This window comes from Cyprinodon variegatus, unplaced genomic scaffold (assembly GCF_000732505.1).
Source record: "Cyprinodon variegatus isolate N-32 unplaced genomic scaffold, C_variegatus-1.0 Scaffold954, whole genome shotgun sequence".
Lineage (NCBI taxonomy): Eukaryota > Metazoa > Chordata > Actinopteri > Cyprinodontiformes > Cyprinodontidae > Cyprinodon > Cyprinodon variegatus.
In genome coordinates, this window is record NW_015151407.1 from 146027 (window position 1) to 156311 (window position 10285).

Sequence of the window (10285 nt, forward strand, 5' to 3'; positions counted from 1 at the left end):
TGGACATTATGAAATTAAAGCTTACTTTTTAATAGTTATGTTGTAGCTTTTACAAAACTGCAGGAATTAAATAAAAATGCCTGAGGAAAAAAAATATTATTTGGATAAGCTTTTAAATTCAATCATTCTTTTCATTATCTTAAATAAATTTCATATTAATACGCTGAGAATTACATTATTAGGAAATATATGTCATATTAATAAATAAGAGTTTTACTTGCATCCAGTTATTTTACCATTTTATTGTCACACAAATATGTTAGTGTTATTTATTCAAGTAGATACTTATTTCTCAATTCTGAGTACCTTGACATTCCTTGCTTGGAAACTGTATATGTCATTTATGAATAACAGGCTCTGTGAGGAGCTTGTCTTTTTGAGCTTAAGACAGAAGTGTTTAGTGGTTCGCTTTATTCCATGTTGAGGTACAAAATCTAGTTTCACACAATTAGGGAATTATTTTGGTCTAAATTAATAAAACAATTTCTCCCTGGTCTTCTGTTTTTTTTTATTATTATTAAAGATTTTTACTGTTAAACAAAATCTAATAACTGCAATCAAATAGCTGCAATTCTGAAAAAAAAGTGATGAATATTGTCTATTTTCCAAAAACAATAACCATAATTTTATTCATGAAACAGCTGGCGCCGACTTCGATGGACTTTCTAAAGATATTTTGCTGAATGTTTTTCGATAGAACAATGTTTTAACACCATTCATGCAAATAAAAATCGTAAATGTTCAATTTAGGGCTATCTAGGACTAATTATTATTTATGGAGCTCAGGAAGTGTCAAAAAGAAAACAGAGCTGGTGGAAATAAGTAAATCTTACTCTTGCAGACAAACACTTATTCAAACAGAACTACTGTAAATCCAGATGCATCTTGACAGAACAATGCATTTAAATGAAATCAGCAGATTAATGGAGAGAGTGAGAGCCAGACTGAACCACAAAAAGGAAAAGCTAATAATAAAAAAAGGTAATCCAAAATCTAAATTCTGAATGTTGCTAAATTTACTTTCCAGCTTTGATTTACAATGAAATGTTAATATTTGTGATTTGGCACCAAACACAGTAAATATAACCTGCAGAAACTGTATTCTAAGTGACAAACAATATAAGTTGTTGTTCACAGCAAATGTCTGTAAACAACAACGGAGTGACAAAATGCTGCTTTGTCTTCTAAAATCCCTTAAAGATGGAAACTATTGGACCATTCATACCTGCACTCTGATCAGACACATAAACTAATCACAACCCCAAAACTGCTTTCTTTGTATTTCAAAATGCTCATTAAAGACCATTTAAAAAGTTCCTCTAAGAAAAAAAAAAGAGCAGGAATAAGAAGAAAGTTGAAAGATATTTGTCCGTTAAATGCATTTAAATATTCTATGGAGTACTGTAACAGTGCAGCAAGTTTAATGACAGTCCAGTGACTTGTTATGGAGTCTCTAAAGGCGTTAGGGGAGGTGTTGCTTCAAGCTATTCTAATCAGCAGCTTCTGATACTATCCAGGTGACTTCCAGCTAGAATGAAAGATTTTGAAGTCTCATAGGTTCTTCAAAGCTTTTTTAATTTCCAAACATCTGACATCATTGGAAAGCTTAGATCCCACGTTTTCAGTATATATATACATCTTGGGTAATCCTGTTCGTGGTTTTTAGCACATTTATTGAATTTTCAGTTTCATACTAATGCAGCACTCCTGAGAGAAAGAAAGCGCCATTAACCACTAGAACCCTGTAACAGACAGGGTTCTAGTGAGAGAAAGAGAGAAAGAAAAACCGAAAAAAAGAACAGGCAATTTGCTGGTACATGCTCAAAGAGATGGCCTCAGCAATTTGAGTACTATTGCTAATCTACAAGACAGTTTAAAAAACAATATACAGCTATTCCTTTCTCAATTTTAAACTACAAATGTCCCTTGACAAAGCTGAAGCTGAAGAGCATTGTTTTGCCTAAACCAGCAACATCACAGGAGTGATGATAACAGCCTCTTGAAGCAGAGATAAGACTGGCAACAGATAGCATACCTCCTGTCAATATAAGCTTGCACCATTATAATGTTTACCCGGCACCGAGCTAACAGTAATGGATCCCAGTTTTTTCTGTCTCTATTACCCCGCCTGAACACATTTTAGAGATTTCACTGATGGAATGGAGCTTCAGCACTGAAAGGTCCAATTAAATTGTGTTCGGCGTGCTGCAAAGAGTTATCTGTACTGTAAATAATCAAAGTGCTTTTAGACATCCTTAGCAGGCATCAGAACTAAATTACCTGTAGTAAATTGAATGAACAGAAAATGTGTTTGTTTGTTTGTCTGTTCTCAGTGATTAATGAGGACTAATTTGCATTCATTTCCTTGATTTTCGGGTCGAGTGCGAGAAGCTGCATCACAGACAGTGAAATGATCATAATTAATCCATATTAAGCAGCATGATAGATCCACAGTAAGTCACTCAGTGTCGGGTTCCTCGATGTGTATAGCTGAGGGGAAATGAACTCATTAACTCAAGTTATTTACTTTGTAGCTGCGAATCTGGATATTTTTTTTTTTTTGCATAAGAGCTTTTTAAATGCTCAATATAGCTCCTTCTGAATTTAGAATCCTAATGAAAACATAACTACCGTAATAAACTGTCTAGAAGTCAAAACTTTAAATTCTGTCAGAATAATTAATTACTTATTTTTGATCCAGATTTTTTCCTTTGTTGAAAACAATGATTCTTTCAATGATTACATTCATTTTGGGTCTGTCAAAACGTTCTAATAAGACAGAAACGCAAAAACCACGTAGTAGCCTCTCCCTGCTATAAGGCTTTTTAACACACAGAGTTGTGAAGCCACTTAAGGGGAAATTATAGGAGAAAATACACCATTTGTCTGTGGTACTTCGCTGATTCTACATATTAATGTTAGCAAAGTTAGCAAAAAACAAAAACAACAAACAAACAAAGAAATATCTTGTATAATAAAGTAAAAAAAAATGTTATTTTTTATCAGGATCAGTCAATTAAATCCAATATCAAAGAGGTTTCTAGAATTTCCTTCTTTCATCTGCGGAATATTGCAAAAATGAGAAATATCGTATCAGGGGTGATGCTGAGAAACTAATTTATGCATTTGTTACTTCAAGGTTGGACTTTAGTAATTCTTTACTATGAGGAAGTCCATAAACTGTAGTCCAAAGCATTCAGCTGATCCAAAATAATACAGCCAGCCTTCTACTATCTTAGCTTTTTTCATTGGCTTCGTGTTAAATCTAGAATAACATTTAAAATCCTCCCTCTCACATATAAAGCCTTAAATGGCCAAGCTCCACCTTAAATCAGAAATATGATTGTTTCTTATGTTCCTACCAGAGCTCTCAATTTGAAGGATTACTAGTGGTTCCTATAATTTCTAAAAGTAGAATGGGATCTTCTGGTAATCGGGCTCCTCTCCTGTGGAACCAACTACAAGTTTTAGTCCGTGAGGCAGACGCGCTGTCTACTTATAAGACTTAAAATGTTCCTTTTTGATAAAGCTTATAGTGGCTCAGGTTATCCTGAGTTATCTCTATAGTTATGCTGCGACAGGCTTAAAATGCTAGAGAACATAGGGACCTCTTCTCATCATTCTGCTTCATTACATCTCTATTCTTTCATTCTGCAGTATTTGTTAGTTCAATCTCTAATGTTATGCTCTCTTTGCATTTTCTTATAGTAGCTTCGTCTGGTCATGTTCCTGTTTGGCTGTGACTCCACCTTGGAGAGAAATATCAGCTGTGCTGTTGCCATCAACACCTCTGTTTATAGATGTTGGAACATGGCTGTTTTTCAGTGTAGTCCTGTTTCTCTGACTGTAACTGTATGTGCTCTCTTTCATCCTCTGACATAGGAGCTGGCTTGGAGCTTGTCTGCCTGGCTGTGTGTTTCCTGGATACGGCTGCCTGTGAAGATGGTTGACAGTTGCGTTTTATATCTCTGCTTGTTTCTGCATGTCTGCTTCTGTTGAACCCCAGTCGGCCTCGGCAGATGGCCTCACACACTTGTTCTGCTGGAGGATTCTTCCTGTTAAAAGGGAGTTTTTCCTCTCCACTGTTGCTACAAGCATGCTTGGTGTGTGGGATTGTCTTCAACGATGGAATCAGCTGGTTTTCGTTAGATAGAAAACTTTAAACCAATCTGACTCTATGATCGGGTTGAATTGTCTCTGTAAAGTGCCCTGAGATGAAATGTTGTGAATTGGCACTGCATAAATGAACTGAATTGAATCAATAGATAGTTCAATCTTTATTCTTACTGTTTTTGGACTCATCAGATCACAGTTTTCTCTTACAATTTTGGGCAAACATATAACACACATTTTCTAAACAGGAATAAAAAATAAAATAAAACAAAAACCTTCTTGGTAATATAATCCATATTTTCTAAAGTCTATCCTATAGATGTTTACAGTAGTTGTTTTATGTTGTTTCATGTTCATTTATCTCTTATGGAGGCATCAAATATACCTTTATAACTTTAATTATTTGATTGTATTTTAAGGTAAACTACGAACAGAAAGCATTGCATAATTAGACTTGAAGTAAAATCGTTTCCACATTTCTAACAGACACCAACCTGACTTTGATCCAGTCATACACTTGCAGTCAACATTCCTGATATCAGGCACTTGCAAGGATCTTGGGATTTTATCTAAACTAGATTTTCCCATCTACAGATTCATATTTCTGCACATGCTCCTTTGCAAACTGGTCCAACTTGGACTGAATGTAGGGAGCCTGTAAGCAGTTTTTAAAGTCTTGTCACAGATTCCTAGCCTCGTGAGACCATCCTGATCTCGCGAGCTTTCAAGGTTTCACTCGCAAATCAGTCTGGAGACTCCGTTAAAGAAAATTTGGAGCCGTTCACCAAACGAACGTCCAATCAGCGTTGGCTTTGAGGCGGGTTGAGGTGTGAAGCAACGAGAAGCGCGACCATTCAGTCTAAAGAACATTGCGGCTTCAGCCGATGAAACTAGCGTTAGCGTGGCTATCGAGCAAGTTTTATCGGAATTACAGAGTATTTCTTCACTAAAAGAAGAGCAAAACACTGCTCTGGAGGCTTTTCTCAGAGGAAAAGATGTTTTTGCTCTTCTCCCGACTGGTTTCGGCAAGAGTAGCCTGGCTTGTGTTTGAGTTTTCATCGTCGCTCTGTTAGTACGTCATATGCTTCGTTGATCTGATTGGTTTATTTGGCCCGTCTATCACCAACATAGGCCAATCAGCTAACCAGTATTTTCGCCCCTACCCAAAATTACTTCAACGGAAGGTTTCCAAATGGATATGCGGAGCAAATCCATCTGGCGGAGTCAGGTTAACAGATTCCTAATTATATTCATGTCCAGGTTTTAAATGGGTTGTTCTTGCTTTAGGATTGCCTTATTCAGCACCTGTAACCCCAATAAACTCCTCTGTCTCCACCACCACCACCAGTTTCCAATGTTAAACTTGTACTACAATTAGCTCTGACCTTTAACTAGGCCATTCCAACAGATTTACATGGTTTAATCCCAAACCGTTATATTACTGTGGACTTCACCCTTTCCATGTACCTAATAACTCTATACCAGCTTAGTGTAATATATATATAAATAACACCAAATACATTGTTGCTTTCGATATTAATGTGAAGAAAAGCAGAACATTTTAAGCCTGTAATGCTGCATGGTTACAAAGACTCAACTAAGGAATCTTTAATAAAGATGACAGAATGTGTCATAAACTAAACCATCTTTAATAAATTATGAAAATGCTTAATGATTGGAGCTCTAAAACACATGACATTCAGGTTGAAGGGAAAATAATGAATAAGGATTAAAGGTGCAGGTGCTCAGCTTTTATTTCTAGACGTATTTAAAACCTTCAGAGTTGATAAAGAGCTGCCTGAACAGGTGTGATCAATTTCTGCATCACTCCATTAATTAAGGAAATAAAATGTCCGTAGTTTGTTTTAAGTGAGCCATTTGTATTTAGAAGCACTTGCCATAGGTATGAAAACAAGCCATTCTTCTATACTCTAATGGCTGTTGTAGATCTCTTTCAGTCAGTATGGGATTAGCTCAGAAAATAGAACTTTGATACATGGTGGTGTGAGGGAAAGACTACAGAAGAACACGTCATTTCATCTTGCAGTATTTAAAGCATCTCAATAAGGCTATAAAGCAGGAAAACAAGATTTTTTTTTTGGTCAGGTGGAAATGGGTGAAAAAAAAAACGAATCAACAGTTCATATGAAAACAAAGTAAAGATTCTAGCACAAAGACTTGATTTTACTGGAGAATTTAGTTTAATGTGCCAAGTCTGATGTAGAGTGCCTTGTGAAAGTATTTGGCCCAGATGCACTTTTCTAATTTGGCCACATATAGATATCATATAGATATCAAATTATAATATTTTGTGTAGTATCAACAACAAGTGGGAAACCATCATGAAGCCGAACAAAATGTATTGGATATTTTAAATGTTTTTAACAAGTAAAAAAATTAAAACTTAGGTGTACAAAACTATTCAGTTCCCTTGAGTTAATACTTTGTAGCTCCACCTTTTGCTACGATTAAACCTGAAGGTCGCTTGTGGTATAAATCAATTTTGCACATTGACAGATTTACATTTTTGGCCATTCTTCCCCCCAAAGCAGTTTGAGCTCAGTGAGGTTGGATGCGTTTGTAAACAGCATTTTTCAGTTATTTCCACAGATGCTCGATTGGATCATTGTCTTGTTAGAAAATTAAATCTCTGCCCCAGTCTCAGCTTGTCAGGAGACTCCAACAGATTTTCTTTCAGAATGCCATTTTACTCCATCCATCTTCCCATCAATTTTAACCATCTTCCCTGCTGAACAAAAGCAGGCCAAAACCATGATGCTGCCACCACCGTGTTTGACAGCGAGGATGGTGTGTTCAGGGTGATGGACTGTCGCTTTTAAACCAAACATAAAATTTTGTAATGTTCCCAAAAAGTTTGATTTTGGTTTCATCTGATCAGAGCATCTCCTTCCACAAGGAAAACTATTATTTTCAAAATCATCTGCACTGGTGAGAACTGTACTCTAGAAACATGGTAATGTATTCCAATCTTCAATTTGAATTATATGTGAAAATAATAGCAGCAGTCCAAATTCAGTTAACACTCTGTTTGACTTTAATATTAATACTGTTGCTGGGATCAAGTGTTGCTGATGTAAAGGGACGACTCCCTTCTGAAGATACACCCCTCCAGCGGAGGTTTTAAAAGAGGTAACTTTCTGTTCAACTCCCTATTTTGCCGGTCGCTCTGTGCCTCGCAGGGCTAGTCTAAGTGCTTCCAGCTGAAGGCTATGCTAAGTAGCAACCAAATCCCTCCGGAGAAGTCTGCACTTGCTGGGCCGAGTCAGACTGCCTTTTTCCTGTGATTCAGAGGGAGCTGAATGCAGTGTTTTATTTCTTCCTGTGATTCAAACCGAGTTGAATAGACAGAAAAGAGCTAAACCAGCTCTGCTAACCTCAATCTGACCGCCGAACAACAGGGCCCCCAATTGCTGTTCACCAAAGGAGAACAGCCAGTAGTCACTGAAGCCGCCAGACCCATCCTACCTGAGACGGAAAGACAGAGCAGCCCCAAGGAGCTGCTGCTGGAGGCTGCGGCTACAAGCAAACCATGGTAGCTTAAAGGGGAGACATCTTGTGCTACAGTGAGTTATAAAATTAACCCCCTTGTAAAGTCGCCTCTTATTATTGCATCGAATTGATCCTAGATCTCTTTGAGAGCTGCTGTTGGATGAATGGACTGGACAGCAGACGGGGCCTGCAGAAAAAAGGACTGAGCCGAAGGCCTTCACTCCACCGAACCAAAACAGTAAGATCATCCTTACCCCCTTTCCATCTGATGCACAATAAGTGCTCTGCTTGGGTGAACTAGGTAGAATAGATAGTCATGTTGGTGTTTTTTTAAAATAAGCTTTCTGATTCAACTGCTGATGGTTTTGAGAGTTTTTACTGAATGCTAATGCTCACTACATAGACTGAACGGGTCATGTGTAGCTGAAGCCAACTGCTGCAGTGGACTGGCTAGCATTGAAGCTCTAGCGACTTCATTCTGAACACGTTATGGAGGCTACATCGTGAGCTAATCCTTTCTTTGTTTGTATTTTGAGTAGTGCTTAGTGTTTGCTTAGTTATTAGTTATAATACTGAGTGATTGTAGCTAATAAAGGTACCATTGTATTTTAACTCGCAGTCCTTTGTGTTTATTTAAACAGTGAACGATTAATCACTCAGGCTTGATTCACTCTCCTTTCAGCAGCATCCGAAGGAACGGAGACACATTTAGTTGGTTGGTGATTAATAACGTTGCTGATGGCCATAGTCTAAATTACACAATTGGTGAAAGACAACTGAATTTTTAACAGCCAGATTCAGGAGTCCAACCTTTTAGGTAAGAGACCAAAAACCCTGGTCAGTAACTAAATTGCAGTTATAATCATACAACTGATAATGATCAATTGGTTTACCTTTGATTTACATTACCTATTAATTAACTATAACTTCTTAGCTGGGGAAAAAAAAATTGTTTTCCCGTTGCTTGGTCTTGTTGATAAAGGTTAATTATCAGCTCTGTGAGGTTTCTGGCTTAGTTCTTTGTGTAATTTTGTGTTATTTACAGACACACAATAGGCTTGATAAATGCTTGATTACTTCTGGTTTATTTTTTCTGTAAAACTAAAATTGAAACAACAAAATAATAGAAAAAACATGCAATCATTCTCCGTTTCACACAGCACTCTTCTCCTCCCTTTTGAAACTCAGACTTTGGGGCGCTGCATTTTTCAGCTGCGGATGATTTTACCACACTGCTGCTTATTTACACATTTTCTTGTTCATTTGTTTATTTTGTTATCACTATGTCAAATGCACGTGGCATTTGTAGTTCCGGTTCAAGCGAACTGTCGATGATGCAAGAGTAGACCTCATCCGAAGTAGTCAGGACCCAAGGACCAAACAATTTGTTGCAATTTCACGGGAGGTGGGTGTAAATGTAATCATGCTTTGTTTTACCGTTTACTGCTGAAAAATGAGGGAGAACATGAAGATTATTTATTTTACTGCTGGATTTTCTTTTTATATTTGAAAATATAGCGGGACAAATCTTTTCTTCTCCTCTTAGAATCGTTCTAACTTTTCCCCCCGCATACGGTGCCATTGCCAGTGTGGGACATGAATTTTTGTCCCTTATTTTCATAAATGTTACACATCTGTCACACTCACATGAATATCAAAGCTAGCAAGATCGCTTAATAAAATTGTTGAGACCTAAGTGGATCCAGCCAATACTACACCATATCCTCATAAGGGCAGGAGTCCCAGTGTTCTGTCCTGGCTATTTTCCAAATTATGCTGAAATTAGGTGGACACACTGAATTTTGAAGAATGACGTAGCCAGGGAAACTTTGTTTTAGAAACACATTTACCTTCTTGCACATATATATGTAAAACCTGTTTTACACATATCTGTTTGAGGACATCGAGAAAGTGCTATAAAAAATGGACCACCCATCCTCCCCTTGCCCTTCAGACTCTGTCATCATCTCAGGCTCTCCCTGAGCCTGCTTCCAGGCAGGTGAACACACCCCACCAGCAGAGAGCAACCTTTGAAAGCAGGGGTGGTGTGTCAAGGTTTGGAAGGATTCCCAAATGGATGTTTTTCAAGGCAAACCTGGCAGATGGTGAGGCAACAGAGAAATCGCATTTGCTGGTCACATTTTCAGATTAATATATTGAGATTCTCAATTCCTTTATTATGATGTATTTCCCTCAAGTTCTGAGGAATACAGAAATGATAGCGATCTGAACTAAATATTCAATCACTATGATATGGACGGTTGAAACAAAACACTCCCCATTTATATTAGACAAGTACACAGACTGAAGCAGGGAAGATGGTGAGAGAGGGAGACAAAAAGGGAGCTGCAGACCAGGATGATGCCTTCCACTGCAAAACTAAAGCAGAGGAAAGCAGCAAGAAAAAAAGAGGGAAGAAGAGAGAGGGAAGAAAACAATATGCATGGAGAATCATTGAAATGTGAGATCCAAGATGGACTCAAATGACAAAGTTTTACCCAAGGCTATACTAAAAGGAAATGTTCTCAGCCCAGACTGCACTGTGCCATTGGATGATTATTCGAGTAGATTGATAATTTCAACTGTGGGTATAGTATATTAGTAATAGGGTTGTCACGATACTAAACTTTTCAACTCGATACCGATACTAAGGAAAATATTC

At 37.4% G+C, this 10285-nt stretch overlaps 1 protein-coding gene across 2 annotated transcripts in view; it reads right to left on the bottom strand.

The window, feature by feature from the left end:
* Positions 1–10285, bottom strand: part of polrmt (polymerase (RNA) mitochondrial (DNA directed)) — a 71031-nt gene that overhangs the window by 16945 nt on the left and 43801 nt on the right. The gene's annotated exons all lie outside the window — the stretch shown is intronic.